This window comes from Equus caballus, chromosome 4 (assembly GCF_041296265.1).
Source record: "Equus caballus isolate H_3958 breed thoroughbred chromosome 4, TB-T2T, whole genome shotgun sequence".
Classification (NCBI taxonomy): Eukaryota; Metazoa; Chordata; class Mammalia; order Perissodactyla; family Equidae; genus Equus; species Equus caballus.
The window spans coordinates 79226680-79250858 of NC_091687.1; the positions used below are offsets into that span (position 1 = coordinate 79226680).

The window sequence follows — 24179 nt, forward strand, 5'->3', positions numbered from 1 at the left end:
TATAGTCTCAATGTGCAGAATTTGACTGATATTGAACAGTTAGTGGTAGTGTAACAGCTGCATTGAGGGTGCTATTTTCAGATAAGTAGTAAGTCTCATTTCCACAAGCCAATTTGCAAGAGTAAAATTTAGAAGGATCACTTTTTCCCCCCACTCAAAACTACCTTGGCTAAAAGTACTGAAAAACAGTTAAGAGTGGAGTTGTCTTTGTGCAAACCTGCCCGAGGGGGTCATATGGGCTTCAACTCCAGGACTAACTTTCTACCTACTGATGGTCATACTATTGTTTAGAAGGATCTTGCTTATTCCAAAGCAGCACACTTGGTTAAGACAGATGAGTCTGGTCCCAGATGGACCATCTGGCTGGAACACCGACGAGAGATACGCCTTGATGAATTTGGATGACGTCATAGATGCAGATCCAGCAACTGTATCATTTTCCTAAGGAAGCATTAATCTGAGTCAGGTGGAAAGACAAACTATTTTATTATGTCTCCCTTGAGCTGTAAGAAGATTAGAAAGAATAAGATAACTCCAGGAGGATTGTAATTTAGTCTTTAGTTGTCTAGTCATGACTCTTGTGATTGAGATGACTGTTACACTGGATTGAACTCAATTATTTTAGTGTTTTGCATTTCTTTTTCAAAATGAGATTTCTCCAGAACTTGGTGGTTTGACTTCCTGAAGGCCCATCTTGTAAGGTTCAGGGAGCCTGCTCCAGTGGGCAGCAGAAGAGAGGCTACAAGTTGAAGAATGATCAGGATAACACTTTAGGCAGTAGTCTGCTCTGAAAATACAAGGCATAGAACAATACTTGCTCTGGAAAAACTCACTATCGGCCAACCAGTAACCATGACCATGACCGTATTTGTGAATCAGGGTGGTTGGCTGTTGAGGCAATACTTCTAGACTGGGAGTAACTTTTGGAGGACCTGGTCTTAGAGGACATACTAACAACACAGGAGAATACAGTAAGTACAATCAAGGCAGTAAAAGTCCTAACATCAAGATGAACATGGCCTGCTCCCAATTTATTCCACATACAGAATTTATTTGGCCTCCACCTCTGTGTAGTTCCAGAATGCATTTTTCTACTGATTATTCAGTTTCAAAAAATCCAGAGCTTTAAACGATTAGGTTAGTCAGAAAATATGTCAATCCTTTAACAGCATCTCCTGGGGCACACGGTATTTCCTTCAACTCCTGGCTTCCAAGAAGAGATGGAGTCCTTGCCTTGACAAGTTGATTTTCTTTGCCTAGGCTCAACCAATAGTCATGATAGGTAGAGGCACAATGTGAATTGTGTTTCGTTGACAGGGTTATTATGTCCACTGAAGACTTGAAGGGTTGTTTGCTAGTACAAGAACTTTCTTGCATGGAGTATGTATCTAAGTTTTGCATCCTAAACACTGTATGGTGTGTGAATCTCCAGAAATGCCTGATATGGTCCAACATAGTAAATATCCAACAGCATTTTTCATTGGTTCTCCTAGTTGTTGTGACCCTTATTTTCTTGAAGGCAAAAGGTAAGCTTTTAGAATATTTAAATTTTATGTTGCTAAAGACTTTAGTTAATTGATTCATGAAAATTCCCTTTCATCTCTTACCTACTCCTGCACTTTGGGGAGTAACAAGGACAGGGCCAGAGTTATTGTTGTGTGTTAAAGAATTCACTGATTTATTTTACATCAAGACCTATGAGATAGATCCCTTTGTCACAGGCAATAGAAACAGGCAATTCACACTGAGGAATGAAATCATTCCGAAGTTTTTCTATAACTCAACACAATCAGCTTTCCTGCAAGGATAGTCTTCTCTTCATCTAGAAATTTACATATTTATACAAAACTCATAGTTGTTTTTATCTTTGTTCTCTGTTTTGGCTCCATCCTGGTTTCCAGTGATATTTTCCCTAATTCAGTGTGGAAATGAGGCTTTTATATGTACTTCCTTCTATAAATGTGACACTGTAATAAAAGAGTGGTTTATTGTCCTTGATAATCTCATTTGGCTCCAGCATAGTTCTTTGAGATAATTCCCTTGCTGGCTGGTTGTATTCCGAATGTGCAGACCATATTATGCTTTCCTAATCTAAATTATGCAGAGAACCAGACCCTTCCTTTCCACTATATCTAATAGACACTAGTTTTTACTAAATTGACATTAATATTTCATCATTCTTGAAGTTTTGATTCTGTTTTCAGTTTAAATTTGTTTCCCCTAAGATTTTAAAGTCTACTTCTTTCTAAAACATTATTTGAACTTGAACATATTAATCCATTGTATTGCCAGTTTTGCCCCGCATTATTTTACTCTTCACTCTTCAACATTCTCATCATTTCCTATACTTTATTTTTTTCAACTTCATTTTCACAGTAGTTCAGGGGATTCTATTTCAAAATTATCACCCTTTCAGAACCACAGACAGCTACATCAACCACTTTGTGCTGTTCTCAAAAATTGGAATTGTAGAATGAAAAATCTAAAGGCTCTTGATTATGTAGTCTTATTTAATGCTTTAAAGTTTCAAATATCTTAGCCGTTCTTTTAGGAGCACTATGCAGGGCATTGAGGTCTGAGTTAATCCTTCAGAAGTCTTGCCTAGGAACCTAAAGTAGGAATCCATTAATGTTAGCAGATTGACCAAGCACACTATTATCCTAGAGCCCTCAGGACCTAGAAGACCTGTCTGAGGGGTCCTTATATATTTGTGTTTGTCTCAAAGACCCTAATATCCTGGGGAAGTTTAATGGCCCTTGGCTTTGACCCAGTGACAGTAAATTTGAAGGCTTAGTGAGTTAGCTTAATAGAATGTTATAATTCTATGCAATTATGTGTGAGAACATTAGAAAAGCTGAGGAGAGGAGAAGATAGGAGAGAAGTAGGAAAGGTGAAAAATGTGCGAATAATCTTAAAGAGGTAGTTAAAGATTTGTGGCCAATTTGATCTAGGATATCACGGGAGCCAGTGAAAGCAAAGGAGAAAAGAGGAAAATATAGTCACAGTAATATGCAAAGAAAGGTCATTTTACCTCCGTCACTAGACATATGAATATTTCACTGTTAGGTAAAAAACATCGTGTACAGCATTTATTAGATCCTTTCATGGTTTCTGGTAAACTTTTATCATCTAAGGTAAAATGTGAGGACAAGGGACCTGAATTAGGTTCTTAGCATATTTCACTTAACTTTTTATGTTGGGTTTCTCTTATCCACCCTCCTTCTCCCAAATAACCACCTCTCTCCCTCTGTCTAACTTCTCCACTGTCATTATATTCCTGTGGATTTTGTAACTGGAAATGTTCCTTTTCATGTGAAAATGTAGCTGGTGTCTCTTTGGAAAAGAGATAAGACTAATTGGCTACTTTGACAATCACTTAATCCTGAGTCTAGCAGGATGGGCTTGTTTTGGCAGGAAAGAGAATTAAATGCTCAAATTCCCAAGCTGTCAGCTAGCAGATGCATGTTCAAATAGGAGAACAAAGAACCTTCTGGAACAAAGTTGAGAGCTCTGGGTGTGTTGTCAGTTGGAAGGGGAATCTGACTGTTTCAGCTCAGAAGCAAATGCTCAACTCCATGTGTTCTGACTTTCTGTACTAGTCCACTCACCTTTCTTCTCCACCCCTTGCCTCCAGCCTGTTGAGAAAATATCACAATAAAGGGAACACATATGGCTACAAATTCAAATTTTCACCCCTGCCACATGCCTGTGCATCTATCATTGAGCTAATTACATTCGGCAGCAGCAAGTGCTTTCCACCTGGCCTTTCCTTGTGGCAGTGTTAAATCTTGTCTCCCTGTTTCCAACAAGGCCAGGACATGCAGGCCACCGGCTGTCCTCTAGCCCCAGTCAACAGCAAGAGGCCAGCATCACCTACACAAAGAGCCAACAACCTGTTTCTTGGCATTTGACCTTTGCTGGGATAACTCCCCTTTTCAGTATCCTTTGCCTTTCTGGTATCAAGATGGGGGGGATTGGTATGGCTTGAAAGATCTCTAGATGTTATTGATGCCATGCTATTTTCATCAAACCTATAAACTGTCTATGAACTTTTTCCACTTAGTAAAATCTATTATGGCTTTGAATGTAGTCCACACTCAGACCACTTCTCACCCCCTCCATTTGTCACTCCCCTACTCTAAATCACCATCAAATCTTGCCTGTATCAATGTCTTTGCCTCCTAACTAGCCTTCGGAATCTACCTTTGTTCCACTTCAGTCTAATCCCAATCCAGTATCCAGGGTGATCCTGTCTTATCACATCTCTGCTAAAAGCCCAACAACAGGGGCTTCCCAGCACACTCAGAATAAAAGCTGAAGTCCTTACAGTCATTCATAATGCTTTATATGACCTGGTCCACCACCAACTCAATGGCTTCAACTTCTATTTTTTTCTTTTGGTCACTCAGCTCCAGCCATGCTGTCTTCATTGATGCTTAGTAGGCATGCTTCCATTGCAGGGTCTTTGACTGGCTGGTTCTTCAGCTTGCATTGATCTTCCCTGAGGGAGTCAAACAGCTTGCTTCCTCCCTTCCCACCCTGCAAATTTTTCCTTCCCTGCTTTTTTTTTTCTTAGCATTCGTCACTATATATTTTACTTATTTATATTTTATTGTCTTTCCTCCCATAATGCAAGGTTCATCTCCTCGTGATTTCCATGTTTGCTCTGTGAATTTTTCTCTCTTATTAGCATTTGGCATTCTTTGAGACATTCAACTTGATATCTTTGCATCAAAGCTATCACTTTGCTTTTTCCCATGTATTGAGATATTATTGACATATAACGTTGTGTAAGTTTAAGGTGTCATTGTGTTGATTTGATACACATATATATTACAATATAATTACAACCACAGCATAGCTAATAGCTTCATCACATCACGTAATTACCATTTCTTGTTTGTGGTGAGAACGTTTAAGATCTAGTCTCTTTGCAACTTTCAGGTATACAATAGAATATTATTAGCTATAATCACCATGCTGTGCATGAGATCCTCAGAACTTATTCATCTTATAACTGAAAGTTGTACTCTTTGACCAACATCTCCCCGTTTAAAGCTGTCACTTTCGATCCCCTCTCCCCAGGACCAACAAATACCAAAATCACAAAAATCTGTTCTACTACTGAGGGGGAGGAAAAATATTCTAAGATAGAGAGAATAGACCTTTCCCAGGCAGGTCTGTTTAATAGGTAAAGAAATGCAGGATAACAGAAGGAAGAAATATTATTTACTGCAGAAAAAGGATGGAAAAGACATTCTAACCAGAACAGATTAACTCTAGATTCCTGGAGTGAAAGCAAGGAAAACGGACCAGCTCTTCTTAATTCTGATCAAATTCTCAACAGTGGCATAACTCTTGGAAAATCTCAGGCTGCCTGGTCTTTGGATACGTCCGGTCTGACTGCGTCTACTTTTCTGCAGACTCCCGCTCTCTTAACTATCCAGACATGTGTCTGGGTGAGAGTCATTTTAAGTCAACATAGGAAGGATTGCCTTTCGTTATGTCTCCAGACTCTTAGAAATTAAATGGACCCTTATTGAACCAAGTTATAAAATCAATCATCCTTTTATCTATGTCTTTGTGGGGTCACAGCCTCTTTCTGAGGCTTCTTCTGGGGAAATAGATGAACATTAGACTTTTTTGTTATGTTTTTCTCTATTTGACTTTTTCCAATTTGGGGAATAACCTCATGCCCAATAATCCATAGGAGTATGCTGTCTCAATTCCTATATACAAATAAAATTAATTTGTCAAACACTTTTACTTCATTTAAGAGCTCAAACTAGCTAGGACAGAAAAACTTGCCCCAAACATTACTTCCCTGGGTTAGAACAATGGTCTTTATTTCTTCTCACGTACACTTTCCAATAATTTTGAAAAATCGTCACCTCAAAGATTTTTGTTTTGGGGAAGAAAATAACCATAATATTAAATAGTTACAAAGCATTCAATTTCTGGCACCTTGTATGGATTGACATTTAAAAGTGAAATTATTACAACATTCTTCTAAATGTTTCATGAGAAATCAAATGCTATAATTTGATTACTATAATACATTTAAAATATATTCATCAGCTGTTCCTTAACATTTAGAAATTTTCCATCTTTCCTTTTTCTTTGTTGACTCATATTTCTATTCTACCATACTCTCCTAGGTATTCATCCTTGTATAATATATTTTGTGCTTGAAAAATATTTTGTTGATCATCATATCATGCTTATCTGTAACAAAATATTCACATAATTTTAAATTTAAATTTCTAATTTTCTCTAACTATGAGAGTTTAAGTGTTATGATTTTTTTCTGGATTGAATTACTGTTATAATTTTTAGTAATACATTCTTGATTTTAAAAAAAGCATATGTATATTAAAAATTTTGGTGAATTAGGGGCTGGCCCGGTGGCGCAGTGGTTAAGTTTGCACATTCTGCTTCTCCATGGTTCCGGGGTTTGCCGGTTCAGATCCTGGGTGCGGACATGGCACCGCTTGGCAAAAACCATGCTGTGGGGCAGGCGTCCTACATATAAAATAGAGGAAGATGGGCATGGATGTTAGCTCAGGGCCAGCCTTCCTCAGCAAAATAAAAGAGGAAGATTGGCAGTAGTTAGCTCAGGGCTAATCTTCCTAAAAAAAAAAAATTTGGTGAATTAAACATAAAAAGTAAACTTTTAATTGAAAAATCTTTAAATGAGATGAATAATGACCAAACTTTCCTTAGGCTTTTAGTGAAAGGGGACTGTATTTACTACTAAAAACTAATTACACATTATATCATTAAACATTTTAAAATGTAAAATTTTATGAGGATTGACTGTAATTGGAATATTTTATATACTACTATATTTACAAATTTCCAAGCCCTACCCACAAGAGATTCTAATTCAGTAGTTTGCCCCCTTACGCTTTGAGAAGCACTGGCTTTGTAGAAGATACTAAGGACTCGGGTGCTAATTCTAAGTGCAAAGGCTAGCCCTTAAAATGTGCTGAGTTAAGGGCTGACCTGATCAGATCTGTGGGAAGATCATATGAAGAATGGATTGATGAGGACCAAAAGAGGCTACAGAGATACCCGCTGATTATTTCAGTAGTCCAGGCAAGAGATAATGGTGGCTTAAAACAGGGTGGTGGTGGTCATGATGGAGAGAAACAGACAAGTACATACGCGTTCTAGAGGTAGAGTTAAACACAATGTGGTGATTAACTGAATGTGGAAGGTGAGGTACAAGCAAGTGTCACGGATGATTCTCAGATTTCTGGCTTAAGAAACTGAGTAATGATACCCTTTACTGAATACCAGAAGTAGAACACTTTGGGAGGTGGGGGAAGATCATGGTTTCCATTTTGGACATGTCTGTTAGACACCTATGCAATTGTGTTCGTCAGCTATACCAGCTCAGGAAAATTGTACAAACCAAAGCAGTTCTCAAACTTGAGCTAGGATCAGAATCACCTGAGGAGGTTGTCACAGCATAGCTTACAGGATCTTGCCTTCAGAGTTTCTGATTTTTAGGCCTGGGGGGGAAAAGGGGCAGGAATTTGAATTTCTAACAAGTATTCAGGTGATGCTGTTGCTGCAGGTTCAGGGATCATATTTTGAGAAGCACTGAGGTAGAGCTTTATTTCTGAGAGCCATCGGTACACGGATGGTACTGAAACCGTAAGAATGAGTAGGATGACTGAGGGAGGAGAGAGTGTAAGTTGGCCAAAAATGGAGCTTTATCGAGTCTTCAAAACTTAAATTACCAGCAGAGGATTTAGAGTGCCCAAAAGAGAGTGAGAAGATGGGACCCAGAGATCTGAGGACAGCTAGGTGAGGGGTATTATTCCATTAAGCTGACCTCTTATAGGTCTTTGTAGCCCTGTAGAATTTGCCACAGCTAATATTAAGAAAATTCATTCAAATAATGAATAAATGTACTCTGAAAGCAGATACCACCATCTGGGACTGAAAAACCTCCAACCATTTGCTTTCTGCTTCCCTCAGCTGAAAATCATGAAGCCAAATTCATGACATGAGAGCTGAGAAATTCAGGTTTGTGAGGAGAATGCACATATCTCTTAGAAGGAGGACAACACCTACCCAAATCACTGAGGATCATCAACACGCAGACAATCTTTAATGTGTGAATCACTTGAAGTCTCGTCTGGCCCCATGGGTTCTGTTTCTGTTATGTCTCTGTTTAGTGGTATGCTCCCTCTGATCCTCACAATGCCAAGTTAAGGATGGCAATTGGTTCCAGAAGGGAAAGAAACCACCCCACGCCTCCTCCCTGCCTCCTTACTGAAGAGCCCACCACTCTTCCTGACACCTGCTATTTTCTTTCCACTGTTTCCAGTTCAACCAATCCTTTTCTCATAAACTTGAAAATATTAGCCACAGGGTTTATTGACTAGTGTTTAACTGAGGGATATCCATGCAGGAATCTCAAGAGAAATTGACTTCTGACCCCATCAGGGCCTTCTGTGACATCAAGGAAGACCTCTTGAGCTATGTACTCGCCTCCGTGTCTAGTGACATCTGTTACATGACTGAAGTGCTCGGGAGAGAATGCAGAGTTATTTCTGTTATCATCAACTCCCAGAGACACAGGGAGTGTTCTGTTAGTGAGCCTCTCCTTAGATTCACAAGGCTAGCCTAGGGGTAATTTTAGCATCTCTAATCATAGGTAGAATTCCCTTGAGTTGCTGACTTTTTCTGGTTCTTTGTAACCCTGTGGGCCAGGACTACCCACATGTAGCAGGTGATTTGCCTACACAGAGAAAGCACAAAGCAAACAGCCTTTGCCTTAACATTGAAGTCCTCCAGCCATATTTTCTGATTCTTCTCTGATTGCCAATCTGTCTTGTCATTCTCTGGACCCTGCCTACAAATCCTCCCCTGCACGTGGATGGAACAGCCTGCCAGCTTGCACATCCACCTCTCCACTCTCGGGCCCAACCACCTACCCACCTGTCTGCCTGCCTGCCCGCCCACCTGCCTGCCTGAGCTATGCATCTGGCTTTTCTACTCTGACATATGATTTTGTTGTTGTTTTGTCTTTGTATAAAATGTAATTTGTAGAAAATGTAATTTTTTGCAATTTTAACTTTGTAAATTTGATCCAAAATGTCTCCCTGTCCCCCATTTTTTTAGTTTCAATTATAAGTAGTAAGTATGAAATTTGATGTTCTCCTGCAACTCATGTTATATGATACATATAAAAGCTGTTTTTGATAAAATAAGTAATTTTAAAATACAGCTGTAGTTGAATATTTAAAGGATGTCTGGGGCAAACATTATATATTGTAAAGGATTCACTTATGCTATGAATCTTTTCCCCCTAAAGTACATTTTTCATACCTTTAGACTGGATCTTTTTAAAGCACTCTGACAACCTGGGAATAACTTTTGTCATTCATAATCCTTCTTGTTATTGGAAGGAGGGAAATTCCAACCTAACTGGGCATTCCTATAGCACTTGCCACTATGGAACCTAGATGTAGTGGAAAAATACCTCTCCACAGCCTCCCAACTGTGCCAGCATACACTATTTAATCCTGAACTGATGTCTTCTGGATGATAGAAATGTCAAGAGTAAAAAACTTCTATGTTGATGATGTTTTCTGCCTGAAGGTGCAAAGTATCTAGAGTAAGACCAGGACACTATACATAAAACAACCAGAATGTGGCACAACGAAACCAATCATTTCTGTCAAAATAATGAGTATGTCAACCGATAAATGATGAATCCATCTGCAGCAATTGGTACTGTCTGAAACGAGTGCATCAGCTGTGCCCCAGTTTAATGCCGGGGCTGAATATAGAAATGGCCTATATACTGCTAACATTTTCTTCCACACAAAGAAGACTGTGATTATGTTTACAGACAGCAAAAGGAGGATATTCTTTCCCTTTTGGAGTCACCAAAGTGCCTCACGTTTTTTCACATTTGCCAATGACCCTACATGAACAAATCCTTTGAATCCACCATTTTTTTTTTTTAAGATTTTATTTTTTTCCTTTTTCTCCCCAAAGCCCCCCAGTACATAGTTGTATATTCTTCGTTGTGGGTCCTTCTAGTTGTGGCATGTGGGACGCTGCCTCAGCGTGGTCTGACGAGCAGTGCCATGTCCGCGCCCAGGATTCGAACCAACGAAACACTGGGCCGCCTGCAGCGGAGCGCGCGAACTTAACCACTCGGCCACGGGGCCAGCCCCTGAATCCACCATTTTTTTAGATATGTTACTAAAGTAAGACCAGCCAGTTTTTAGCCCCTCCAATCTAGGTTTCTGGGAGTCAAAATTGCTGCACCCTCGAGTTTATGATGCGGGGGGGGGGGGGGGGGGGGCAAACATGGAGCTAGCCCACCATGGCAGTCACATAATAGCAGAACTAATAGATTAATAAGTATCAATTTTCATCAACTACTAAATACTTAATTTTCAGTACATCTGTATTATAAACTTACTTTAAAAAGCTACTGAATTATAATCATCCTGGGGTCAGACAGTATATCAAATGTATCTTTATAAGTCCCAACACACCTCCTGTAGAGAATTGCACATAACAGGTGCACAATTAATCCTCAAGAGAATCAGAGAATATCAGAGTTGAACCCCAGGAAACCCTTAAAAATGTTCTAGTCCAACATTCTTCTGGAGTATGAATTCTTTTAAATATCTCACACAAAGCATCTTCTCAGCCTCTACATGGATACCTCTAAAGCTAGGTAAGTCACTGCCTTCTGGGCAAGCCCATTCAAAGTTGGGAAGTTTTAACTTACTGAATCAAAGAAGGAATAAAACAAACACTGCCAAAATTTAAAAAGCCACAAGCATACATGTATAGCATCTTTAGATAGACACCACTTTAGTGATCCAAGTCAACATCTTAAACTCCATGATCAATTATTATAATCATGCCCTTGTGTGAACCTACAAATCACTTACCTCTCTCTAACTTTGTCTTACTCCCTTGGCTAAACCACAACCCTGATTAAATCCATCTTTCCTTCTAGTCCATGACTGCACTGTTCTGCTGCACTTGCATGAGTAAAATACAGATTTGTGCTGACTGGTCACCCTTTAAATTCATGAACCTCAGAGGGCTCCTAAGGTTGCATAGCAATCATTCTATCCCCTAATCAATTCCTTCTCCCACTCTTCCGGATGACTTTCATGCCTCTCCTCTCTCCTCAGAACTTCAAGATCTTCTGCCAATTCCTAATCACAGTGGGTCACCTTGCTTCCTTTTTCACAGAGAAAATAGATGTAATCAGAAAAGAAATTCTCCAGTTCCCCAACCATATCCACCCAACTACGTGCATCTGCACATGTAAGTTGTCCTTGGACCTAAGACCAAACCCTCCACTTGTACATTAGTTCCATCCTCTTTTGCCTTCTTCAAAAAACTATTCAGCAATATTTCCTTTATCTCCTTTACCATCAACTTTTCCCTCCCTACTGGACCACTACCATGAGCATACACATGATACTATGTCTCTCAGTTTAAAATAACTCCCTCTTGACCCCTCTTCCTCCTTCTGCTACTGTCTCATTTTACTCATTCCTTTTACAACAAAAGTCCTTGAAAAAATTATCTATACTATCTAGCTCCAATTTTTCTCCTTCCATACCTCTTCAAACCACTTCAATCACACTTTTACATGTACCATTGTAGGGAATGATTTCTTAACAAGGTTATTTTGCTAAGTACATCTCATCCTCGTTTTTAATGTCCTCTCAATAGCAATCTACATTGTTGATTACTCTCTCCTTTCTTCACATGTTTTCTTCACTTAGTGAGGTAGCTTATCTCCAAAGATAGCTGTGACCAATTCTTTTGTTTCCTGGAAGTTCATGACACTCCCCCACTGAAAAATGGTGTCTATTCCTCCACCCTCTTGAATCTGGGTTGGCCTGCCATTGCTTTAACTAATAGAATATGGTGGAAATAACACTTCAAGTTCCAGATCTAGCCTTTAAGGGGATTGGCAGTTCCTGTTTCTTGCCTCTCAGGGCCCTGAACTGCTATGTAAGAAGCCCAGGAGACCATATGGAAGAGTACTGAGGTATTGGACACATAGGTGAAGAAACCATTTTGGCCTTTCAGCCCACTCAAGCCTTCAATGACTCCAGATCCAGCCAAGATCTGACTGCAAGTGGATAAGAAACATCAAGCAAGAACCACCCAACTGAGCCCAGTCAATTCATATAGCCCTACATGCAATAATAAAGTGTTTGTTTAAGGCACAAAGTTTTAGGTTGATTTATTACACAGCAGTAAATAATTGGGTCACCACATTTGGCAGGTATGAAAATACGGCCTCCAACAAGAGGGAGCTTAATTGATCAAGGGCCCCAGACTGCTACGTCCAAAATCCATTGTTGTGTTTGCACAGAGTATGAAACCAAGCTTCCCAATGGCTGCATGTGGCAAGGATCCTGAGCCAGGCCCATATCATGGAAATAGGCACCCCTCAGATGGTTGACTTTGGCTTGATGACTTCCCAACAGACTTGCTGAACCCTCTTTAAATTGCACCCATGCAACTTTTCCCCCCCACTTCTTCACTGAGGTCAGATATTCATTGCAATCTGTCAGCTGTCTCAGTCTTGTACGGCTCCATCCCTAACTTTCTCTCACAGGCATTTCCTCTAATAAAATACTTGCATGATTAATTCTATCTTGCCTTCTGCACAGAGGACCTGGGTTAACCTATACACTTGCCAGGCTCTTCTTCTATCTATTTAGTTACTGCTTTTCAGTCTCTTTCACCGATGTCTCTTCATCTGCCTGAAGTCAAAGTGTTGGTGTGCCCTAGATTCAGTCCTTGGACCTTTTTTCTCTTTTCATACTTATTCTCTTGTAGATCTTGCCTAATCTTATGGCTTTATATATCATCTATGTGTTGAAAACTCATTGTATATATACTTTATATATATATATATAATACCTCCAACCTGGACCTCTCTCCTGAACTCCAGATTTGATATCTCACTCAAGATGTCTTAAGGGAACCTCTCAAATTTCACGTGTCCAAAACTGCTCTACTGACATTTCCCCCAAAACTTATTCCTCTTGCATTCCTCAACATGTCAGTAAATGGCAACCCCATCCTTCTAGTTGCTATGGCCATTCTTGACTCTCACTCTCTCTCATACATCACTTCTGGTCATGAATTGATCCTGTCATCTATAACTTCATAATATATCCAAAATCTGACCATATCTCATCACCTTTCTTGCTACTATCCTGGTCCAATGCATCATCATCCCTCACTTGGATTGTTGCAACAGTCTTTGATCTGGTTTCCTGCTTCTCCTCTTGCTGCACCTTCATCTTATTCTCAGAACAGCTGCCAGAACAATCTTGTTAAAACTTGTCAGATCATGTCATTCCTCTGCCTCAGACCTTCATTTACTCAAAAATCTTACCTTACTGTGAGCAAAAGACAAAGTCCTCATAATGATGTATAAACCACTCCCTGATCAGGCCCCTAGCACCTCTCTGACTTATCCTGTCTCCTTTCCTCTGCTCACTCTGCTCCAGTCACAGTGGTTTCCTTGATGTATCTTAAATCTGCCCATTTGCCCCAACTTCAGAGGACCTTTGCACTGGCCCTCTGTCTAGAACATTCTTCCGCCTAATACCAGCCTCACTTCTTTCCAGTTTTTATGCAAACATCAACTCCTCAATCAGACCTTCTTTGCCATCCTCTCTAAGATTACAATTCCCCAGGACATTTCATATTCCCCTTCCTTATTTTATTTTCCTCCTTAGCACTTGTCAATATCTAAACTAATGTCTGTTTTGCTTGCTTATCTTGTTAATTGTTTGTCTCCACCACTATTACGCACACTCCATGAAGGAACAGATTTCTGTTTGTTTCATTCTCTGCTGTTTCTCAGCACCCAGAACATTGTCTGTTATATAGAAAATGCTCAATAAATACTCATTGAATGAACAAATAAACTATTTTTCTGAAATAAAATAAAACACATGAGCCAAATTTCACTGTCTGGCACATACAAAATGCTCAATAAATATTCATTGAATTAATGAATGAATTATTTTCCTAAGATAAATTTTAAAAAATACATGAGCCGAATTTCATCAGAGTGAACCAGAGAAGAGACACAAATGTGGTTTGCTTCACTGCAATTGCACAGAGTACATCACTCTGTAAGTGAATCACAACTGGGGTTTAGGAATCTTTTCATTATGTAAATATTTTCAAAATTGTGGTGTATTCCTTGACCTCCATGTGTAATTTCTGTGTCTTGTTACTGAGCAATTGGATTTCCTGTCCTTGACTGTTAATCATGGTAGAATTTGATTAAGGCAAAATCAAAGGGAAAATTTCCTACCTTATTTGTTAGAAGAAGAATGTAACTCCAGCTGAATTCATTTTGTGGTGAAATTCATGTGTTTAGGTAAAATATGCAGACTTAAAATAAAGGAGAGAACCAAAAAGGAAAGGATGAGCCTAGAAATTTTAAACTCTTTCATCTCTCAACCCTATGGATGGAGAAGATAGATCTTTAGTCACTTGAGTCCTATAGTTTTTGGTGCCAAAAATTCCATTCCTCCTTCCTCCTACTCTTCTTGACATATATTTAAAACAGGCAAATGCAAAAGGAATTCATCATATCTTCACAAAGGGAGGAAGCTGTGCATTCCCTTTACTGTATCCTGGGATATTTTTAGCAGATTTAAAGAACAGTTTTTGACAGTAGCAAAATAGAGCTCTTTGAGAACTAGTTATTTAAACCCCTGCTGAATGTATTCTGACAAAAATTAGAGAGTTTTATTAATTAGATAGCCTGAAGAGAGAATTAAATCTTGAGTCATCACCCTGTGTGCCAAAATAAGTTGAAATCTTCAAACTTAGCCTTGTAATTAGAGGGTCCCAGTGAGAGAGCCCGAGTATTCACTATTCCGATGGAAGAACCTGGCAGGCAGCGCTTTCTCAAGAACGCTGCAGAAGAAAACTCTCCTTTGCTCAGAAGAGCAAAGAAGAAATGGGTGTCATTGAAAATATGTGTGCCTAACCTCCATCTCGGAGAAACCAGGGCAGTGTTTTGCAAAATAGGAGCTGTGGACATTGTTTTCCCAATTTACACTGAAGTGTTTGTGTCATTATCTGCACAAATGATAAAAAAGAAAAAGTTTAATTGTCCCACCTCTTTCTTAAGGATAAAAAGGTAGGAATGGGAGATCAATGGAATTCTTTCCCAAGCCCCAGCAGGCAATATTTTTGTCTAATAATTTGTCCTGGAGCTCTAGTGAATTTCACACAACTTCAAATGTTCTCTAGAATAAAGTACCATGTTGTAGCTCCCATAAATGAGAATGCTTACTTTTCAAAAATATGACATTTTTTCAAATCATTTGCATTTTAAAGGTCTAAGGAATTTTAATCACTGATCAGTTTTAACCCACGTTTCCTGCATGCGTGCATAAGCATACACCCTCAACTTTGCCATCCTCATAAAAATTCTCTCTTAAGCTCTTACTTTCATGTGTTTTTAAAATGGCTCAGCTCCCCCGCAGCTCTCATCAGCCTGCCTTCCCAAGTGGTCCCCCTGCCCGGGAAGATGAAAGGCCCTCTTCACCTCAGCCAGTGCTCCTGGTTCTGCTTTCACACTAATGGAAAATAACTTAAAGATGGGAAAGAAACTGAGTTTCACAGGCTGACTTTGAGCTAGCACAATGCATTTCCCACAGGGGCTTTTTCAGCTCTCACGTGGTCTTTGTTTCCATTTGAAAAAGCCACCTAGTACTCAAATTTCTTTAATTAAAATAAATTTTACTGGTTCATATCTACCCAGTCATTATAGAATATAAGGAACCAACTTATATCATGGCATATTAGTTTTAGATGTGGGAGTCAGGTTGCCTAGCTTCAAATCCCAGCTATCTCCCTTACTAGCTGTGCAATCTTGAGCAAGTTACTTAACCTTTCTGTGCCCTGTTTCCTCACCTATAAAATGAGAAATAATATTCTTTCCATAAAATGGGAAATAATATAATTGTCTATTTCAAAGGGTTGTTGTAAATATTAAATAAGTAAATATGTGTAAAATATTCTGTAAGTGTAAGCTATTATTATTTTATATTTTCCTTTTACTAACATAGTGACAGATATAGATAGGGTTCTTGATGACATTTAATGCCTCCCAGATTAAAAACCATATAAAATTATTTGACATCTACTAACTAATTAGTATTGACTATTAGTTTTGTCGGAATGTTTTGTCCCCCCAAAGTTGATGGTATTAAGAGGTGGGGCCTTTGGGAGGTAATTAATTATAAAGATGGAGCCCTCAGGAATGGGATTAGTGCCTTATAAAAAAGACCCCAGAGAGATCCCTAGCTCCTCCCAGCATGTGAGGACACAGCAGGACTTCAGCAGTCTGCAGCCTGGAAGAGGGCCCTCACCCACCTTCCAGCACTCTGATCTTGGACTTCCAGCCTCTAGAACTGTGAGAAATAAATTTCTGTTGTTTATAAGCTACCCAGGCTGTGCTATTTTGTTATAGCAGCCCCAGTGGGTTAAGGCAACCATTTTGACAGTTAACTAAACACTTTTCACCTCCACCGCAAATGTTCAATCAACTCGGTTTCTGGCCATCCATTAGCTAGGGTTCAGGGCTGCAAGGCTAGTTTCGTTATAAATGAAGATATGATGTTCTTGCCAAATCAGAGTCAGATGATACATCTCTCAGGTAACATGCAGTCAACAATATTTAAGTGATTCTCATGGAATTATGTGCTGTTACCACAAATAAGCTTTTATTGGGTGATGCTTGAGTGCTGGGCATTGAGCCAGATAGAGGGCCACGACAAAGTCCTTCACAATGAGTTTAAGAACTAATTCGAAAGACAGGATATATTCATCAAGGGATAAAAACAAATGGCAACAGAAGGTCACCAGAAGAATAAGTGGAGCAGATAATCATGCTCTAGCAATTCAAAAGAACAGAGATTATCCTGGGTTGGGGCAGCTAGACAAATTTTAATATAAAAAAAAATTAGAACTCAAGTGAGGTCTTGAGGATAAAGGAGAAATTTAAGCAAGCAGAAAAAAGAGAGGAGAAGGCATTTCGGTGATCAAAGAGCTAGAAGTGTTTATGGCATCACTGGAGAATGACCAGGTTAGTTAGCTGGGTCAGGGTGTCATAACCCTTCATCAAGGGTGATTCTCCAATTTCATGGAATGCAATATGTGTTTTTAAATTTAATCCAAATTTATAATCATTGAAAAATTCTGTATTTCCTCATGCAGCACACTACCTCTCACACCAATGTGATTAACCAATATAATGGAGCAGTTCCCTCAGATGCTACACTTTAACCTTCTTCTTTCCAACTATTTTCTCATTCGTCAGTTCACACAACCAGACTAATGTTGGGGAAAGCTGCAAGGGAGACTTAAGCCAGCTACTAGGACTACATTGAAATTGCCCTTGAAAAGGGCTGAGAAAGTGAAAAAGCTAAGAGGAAAATTAGTAGAACATACATTTCTATTGCCCATGCTACTCCCCTTCATTCTACTCTGTACCAAATCAGAAAAGCAGAACACTGAGAGCTAGAATGAAGTATAGAGACTATTTTGTACAATGCTTTAACTTTACAGTTGAAGATAGTCAAGATCTCATAAGGAGCGGCAAAATCAGAACTAGAACTCAGGACTGGAAGTCACAACCTGGTCTCTTGACTATCTCTATGCCAGATTAGTGGGAAGAATCTTGTATACGAAGACCGGCCATGGAAACGAGGAGGAAGTCAATGGGCAGGGTCAGTATGGGATGGGCTAATGACTGGATGGCCTTCTGTGATAGAAGAGGAGTTCAGAGAGTTTGGGAGCCTGGAAGAGTGGAAAAGCCGTGGTGTTGGGGCCAAAAAAAAAAGGGCACCAAGATCAAAATCTTAGAGATGTGGGAATCTGGGAATCTGAGGTCCCTTGACATGTCTTAGAGATCTATGATTAGAGTAAGAAGTACAATGACACTCCCTATGAATTCCAATTCAACTGGTAAAATTACACTTTTTAGTACCAGAAATGGATCTCAAGAAGTATTTCCTTGAATCTTAAAGACTCTACTATACTTTCAATACTTTAAGCTTTCTGTTTTTCTTCCCAACTGATCCTCCAATTATTGCCATTAGGAACCCTGATCAGTAGAATGTAAGAAGGTTCAGCATTCAAAATACAATGGTAGATCATATAAAGATATGATAGATATGATACTTATTTACATTTATCTTGATAATCAGTAAATCAATGCTGATTCTAACAGTTATTTCTAGTTGGTAGATGACTTCTGCAAACTTGATTTTAGTTTAACTCTCTAGTTTAACTATAACCTTTTGAAAAAAATTTCCTACGTCTACTTCTCCCAAGAATATTTTTCCCTTCACAGATAATCTTGTTGCCCACTCAGCAAAACTGACACATGAATAATATTGGCGCTGAGACCTGTCTTATTGAATATTTTACAAATGATAATGATGAGGAGGTGGGAGTACAGTACCATTTGTGAGCCTGAAGATAAAAGTTGTCTTGTAGATAAACGAATTCCATGCAGATAGGGATAAATCCCAACAAGATATAACAAGGCTATGTCAGTGGATAAAGTGACAAAATAGTTTTAATAGGGGAAAATGTAAGAATATTCATTAAGGGTCAAATAAAAAACTTGTAAGATTTATAAATTGTGATTTGCAAGAAGGTAGCTAGAAAATTATCTAAAGTACATTGAAGACTATTTATAGTAAGGATGAATATTGGACATAAAACCTTATCAATGCCTCATTGACAAAATACTATAGCGTCACTTGAACTGGTTTCTGCACTTCTTGTCATTGTACCTCCAGAAAGAGAGAGTCAACTTGGAAAAGCCTTGCAATCTTACTCATCATTGTATCTCCAAAGTTCTTGGCACATAATGGTTTCTCAAAAAATGTTTTGGGGTTTGCCCTGTGGCCAAGTGGTTAAGTTCGTGTGCTCTGCTTCAGTGGCCCAGGGTTTTGCTGGTTCAAATCCTGGGCATGGACATGGCACTGTTCATCAGGCCATGCTGAGGCAGCATCATACATAGCATGACCAGAGGTACTCACAACTAGAATATACAACTACGTACTGTGGGGCTTTGGGGAGAAGAATAAGAAAAAAAGAGAAGATTGGAAACAGATGTTAGCTCAGGTGCCAATTGAAAAAAATTTTTAAAACATTTAAAAAAAAGTTTTGTAAAATGAATCATTAGAAGATCCAATATGATCAATTAGAATAATGGGATGGTATAAGTAAAGATATAGTTGCAGATTTGAAAAGATTAGTCTGAAAGTTAGAGGCTGAGATAGGAATAAAACCTACAGAATGAATGGACAGACTTTCCCTCCTGCCTCCCAGAAAATTCAGTATATAATAAATATGTGGTATCCTTTGAAATTTAAGAGATAAATATAAATCAAATAAAAAGGATTTACAAAGCAAACAGTAAATTTACATATCTCATTACTTTACAAAGTAGATGTGTTGAAAACGTATATGAAATTTTTAAAAAGGGTTTAACATAATCTAAAAATATACATTAAAGGAAATATGAATGTTTAAGTTTCCTAAATTTCTGAGACTGATATAAAGAAGAGAAATTAAACTCCAGTTCTCTCAAAACATAAAATATGTGTAGTGTAAAGAACAGTAAACTTGGAATCAGAATAGCTGTACTCAAATTTCGTTCTGCCACCTACTAGCTCTATGACCTTGCACAAGTCACAATCCCTCTAAATCTCATTTTCCTCATCTGTGAAATGGGAATAATAAGATCTCCCTTGTGGAATTGTTGAATAATGAATATGATAATGTAGTTGAAAGTATATTAAGCACAAATCGATATTCACAGGCAAGATATGAAATAATTCCTTCATACCACTAAGACATAGAATATTGGGATGACCCAATGTGACATCAATGGTTCTACAATTCAATTTCTGAAGTTTCTATTTATCAAGCTTCCAGTTGACAGTCCATTAGAAACATACTCATTTTATGACACTAGGAATCTCTGCCACGGGTACTTTAGTACAAACATCTACCTTTTATTCTTAGAAGGCAGGGCTAGGTGGGAAGGTAGTGGGGAAAGGTGGAGATTCCAATGACCTTTTAAAACTTCCTGAGGAGATGACAAGTTCTGAAACCTGGCAACCTTTGCCATTTCCCTGGCATGCGCAGATACAAGGCGTGGTAAAAAGATTATGGAATAAAAACCTCATTTTCAGAAACTAAGGCAGAGCTGCCAGGATCCTGGTGCCTGAGCAGCGGCTACTCAGAAGTCCTGGCTTCTGGAGAGATGCAACACAGCAGTAGGATTTTTTTTCTTAAAGACTACGTTAAAACTATATTATCAAATGGTAAAAAGGAGAAGTCCATATTTTAATAAATTCAGGATTACCAACCCCCACGGAACCCCATTCAAACAGCCATAAGGGTCTTTAGGAATCTGGCTTTGTGAAAAACAACCAAACAAATGAAAACAGATTTGCTGTAAACTACTTACTGGTTTCCCAGAGAAAGAATGCAAACTGATTCCTGATAACATCACTTCTCTCCTCAAAATCCTTCAGAGCACTGGTTCTCAACCTTGGCTGACATAAGAATCACCTGGGAAGCTTTCAAAAGTCCTGATGCTTAGGCTCCATTCCAGAACAACTAGATTAGAATCTCTGGGGGTGGAACCCAGGCATTGGTTATTTTAAGGCTCCTCAGATGATTCCAATGGCAACCAAGGTTGAAAACCACTACTGAATAGCGTTCTGTTCCCAGCTGAGTCAAATCCATGCTCCTTAGCTTGGCACATCTTCATCCCCATCTATGTTTTCAGCCTTATTTCCTACACTCCCAATGCCTAGCCTAACCAGTCTGTTCGGCTCATGCGTTGTTTACCTGCTGCTGATGTAGATCCCTGTGTTGACTTCCATTTGTCTTACCTCTACTCATTCATATTAAATTCATTTTTCAATATCCATTCAATTTCCTGATTTTCACCCAGTGTGATGATTTTAAAACATGCCCACAAATTCTTTGACACTACTCCTACAAAAGGTGGAGTCTAATTCCCTTCCCTTTAAATATGGGACAGCCTTAGTCAATTGATTCTAACAAACAGAACGTGGCAGAAATGAATTTGAAGTAAAGCTGGGTTCAAAAAGGCCGTACAGCTTCTACCTGCTGCTCTCTCAAGACACAGGCCATGAGGGAGAGACCAGGTGGAGAGACCACAAAACATAGGGACGCCTGAGGAGCCCCAGCTATTCCAGCTCACCAGTCCTTTGAGTCTATACAGCATCAGCTCCCAGACAAGAAAACAAATGAGCCTTCAGATGATTCCAGCCCCCAAGATTCAGGTCATCAGCTGAGGCCCCAGACATCACGAAGCAGAGACAAACTGTCCCTGCTGTGCCCTGTCCTAATTCCTGAACCACAGAATAATAAATAGGTATTTAACACTGCTGAGGCTTGGGATAACTTGTTAGCAACCGTAATAACTGAAACTCGCTTTTCTAGCCACTTTTTATCTCTGTCTCATATATGACACAACATATTCTTTTACAACTTTTTTACTAAATGTGTTGTATCTCCCATCCTAGATTGCTAGGTCTTTGATGGCAGAACCCATAGTTGATTGATTTTTGTATCTTCCACAATGCCTTGCTCTAAAATGCGCTCAAAATTTGAGTGAATTTGTAACTTCTAGCATAGTCAAGAATTAGCCTTATTAAGGTATCGTTCTGCTTTTGTCTGGTTCCAAATTCCTGGCTGTAATTGTCAGTTGTGTTCGTCTGGTTTAATTAAATTAAAGGCCTTATAATACATCAAGACAATACAAAGACAACGAAAGGAAATGTTGAGAATAACTCAATGTATAAACCCGAATGATAGCAGCACATGGACATGTTACAAATAAAATACAATAATGTATACATGTAAATACAAATAATACGCATTATGGGTCTGGCATTAACTTTTTAAATCTTTGCTCTCTAGGTGACTGATGCATTCTTAGCTCTGTGGCAAAGGGGAATGTTTCTGACCTTGTCTGGTCTGCATCCTCTTCTTGGATTGGATGTGTACCTCTGTGCATGGTGTTTATGTCCCACTTCATCTGTGCTGGCATGTCAGTTCCTCATGAAGTTTTTTGTCAAATGCAAACAACTGTCTGTTTTAAAAGGCAGTATGACATGACAGGAAAAGCCTGGACAGCCTGGGTTGAAATCCTGTGTTGAAGTTCCAGTTGGCTGATCTGTCTCAGGTGAACACCTTCACATTTATGATACTCAATCTCCTTGACTGCAAGAGGCAGAGGGGAGTACTTACCTTACAGGATTGTTAAGAGAAATGAAAAGATCAAATACTTACAGTGAATAGGCAGTGACTAGCACTCAGTAGGCATTCAAAATCATTAGGTATCTTATCAATTCCCTTAGATTTTCAAGGAAAATTTACTTAGGATTAGAATTTTTGTGAACTTTATGTATAAGGAAGTTCACTTTTCTCCAACATGCTCTACCAAATGGTGGCTAGAGCTGCAACTTAGGAAAGGCTTTGGTCTCTCTCACTGTCTCGCTTTCTGTCTCTCTCTTTCCTGTAATCTCCTTCCCTTTCTCCCTCTCTGATCTGCTAGACTCATGCTAAGATGAACTAAAACAAAGTATTATTTCAGTTTCTGATATGTTGCTATAAAGAGAGAAGTTTTGAGGTAGGATGTAATCTAAAAAGTGCTACTCTATTGAGCCCTTTGACTCCGTGATATTTCCGATGTTGTAATTCTAAGCATTACCTTGGCTGTAGTACTCAGAGCAGAAATTAGCTATATAACAATTTTATTACTTCTATGAATAGATTACAAATCAATTTTTTAAAGTACAGGCCCAGAGATCAGTACCAGCCCTCTCCCTAACCCTTTTTCTTCACTTAGAGATGTCATGTCTGCCTGGTTTTCCTCCCCTCTCATCCATTAATTCATAAAGTCTGATCGATTGTTCCAGTGAAATACTTCTTAAATAATCCCATTCTTCGCAACCCTGCTACCATTATTTCAGTGCATCTCAAACTTTAGTATGAACTTGAGTCACTGGGTGAACTTATTAAAATGCAGAATCTGACTCAGTAGGTCTGGCGTGGCCCCAAGATTCTGCATTTCTATCAAGCTCCTGGGTGATGTAGATGGTGCTGTTGGTCCAGGACCATATTTGGGTTACTAAGATCTAGATTACAGCAATAGCCTCAATCCTGGGCTCCCTGCCTCCACTCTTGTCTGTATCATTCTTGGTGATAATACCAAAGTAAGAAATTTAAAATACAAGCTTGGTCACATCTCTTTCTTACCCCCACTCCCAGCCCCACTCATCCTACCATTCTTTTTAATGGACTCTTGTAACTGTTAGGATGAAGTCCCAGATCCTTAAAAGGCTTCCTAAGATTCCATTCCTCCTTGCCTTTCCAGCCTCATTTCTCTCTATTCCTTCATTCAACATATATTTGAAAAGTGCTGCTATGACACTCAGTTCCTACTTCCTACAGCCAAGAGCTTGCAATGCCCCCGGCAGATCTCTCTTACTTCTAAAATTTTTCAGGTGCTGCTCCCTCTGCTTTGAACATGATCTCTGTCCCCAGCTTCTTTGGCTAGAGGCTCCTCATCATTCAGGACCAGACTTGGGATCACTTCTTCTGGAAAACTTTCCCTTCCCCTGTTAGATGCCCCTTCTATATGGCAATCTATTCATAACTTCGACTTTGCACAGTGCTGGGACAGAATAGAAGATCAGAAACCACTTGTATGCATAAATAGCCCTTTTGGCACTGTATCGTAATGGACTGTTTATTTGACTATTTCCCCATAGAAAATTTCTTGAGGGCAGGAACCATTATTTATTCATCTTTTATCTCTAGTGGTGCCAAGGCAACTCTAAATGTTTGTTGACCATATGAATGAATGAATACACAAATGAATTAAAAGGTGATCCCAAATCCCAAAATAATAGAGATAAGCAAAGTTATGAATGGATCAAAACGTTATAGGAGGAGAAACTAGTAAATGCCAGGACTCAGACACGGGCTGGAGAGAAGTAAGAAAGATCCATGTTTAGGATTCTAGGTTTCTGTGGGGAATAAGTAAGAGTGCTATGGGT

At 39.0% G+C, this 24179-nt stretch overlaps 1 long non-coding RNA gene across 1 annotated transcript in view; it reads right to left on the reverse strand.

Annotated features, from left to right (window-relative positions):
* Positions 1–20702, reverse strand: part of LOC138923823 (uncharacterized) — an 87832-nt gene extending 67130 nt beyond the window's left edge. Inside the window, exon 1 of the long non-coding RNA XR_011437971.1 lies at positions 20549–20702. This is a non-coding gene — a long non-coding RNA (uncharacterized lncRNA). The remainder of the gene's footprint in view (positions 1–20548) is intronic.
* Positions 20703–24179: the final 3477 nt, after the last annotated feature.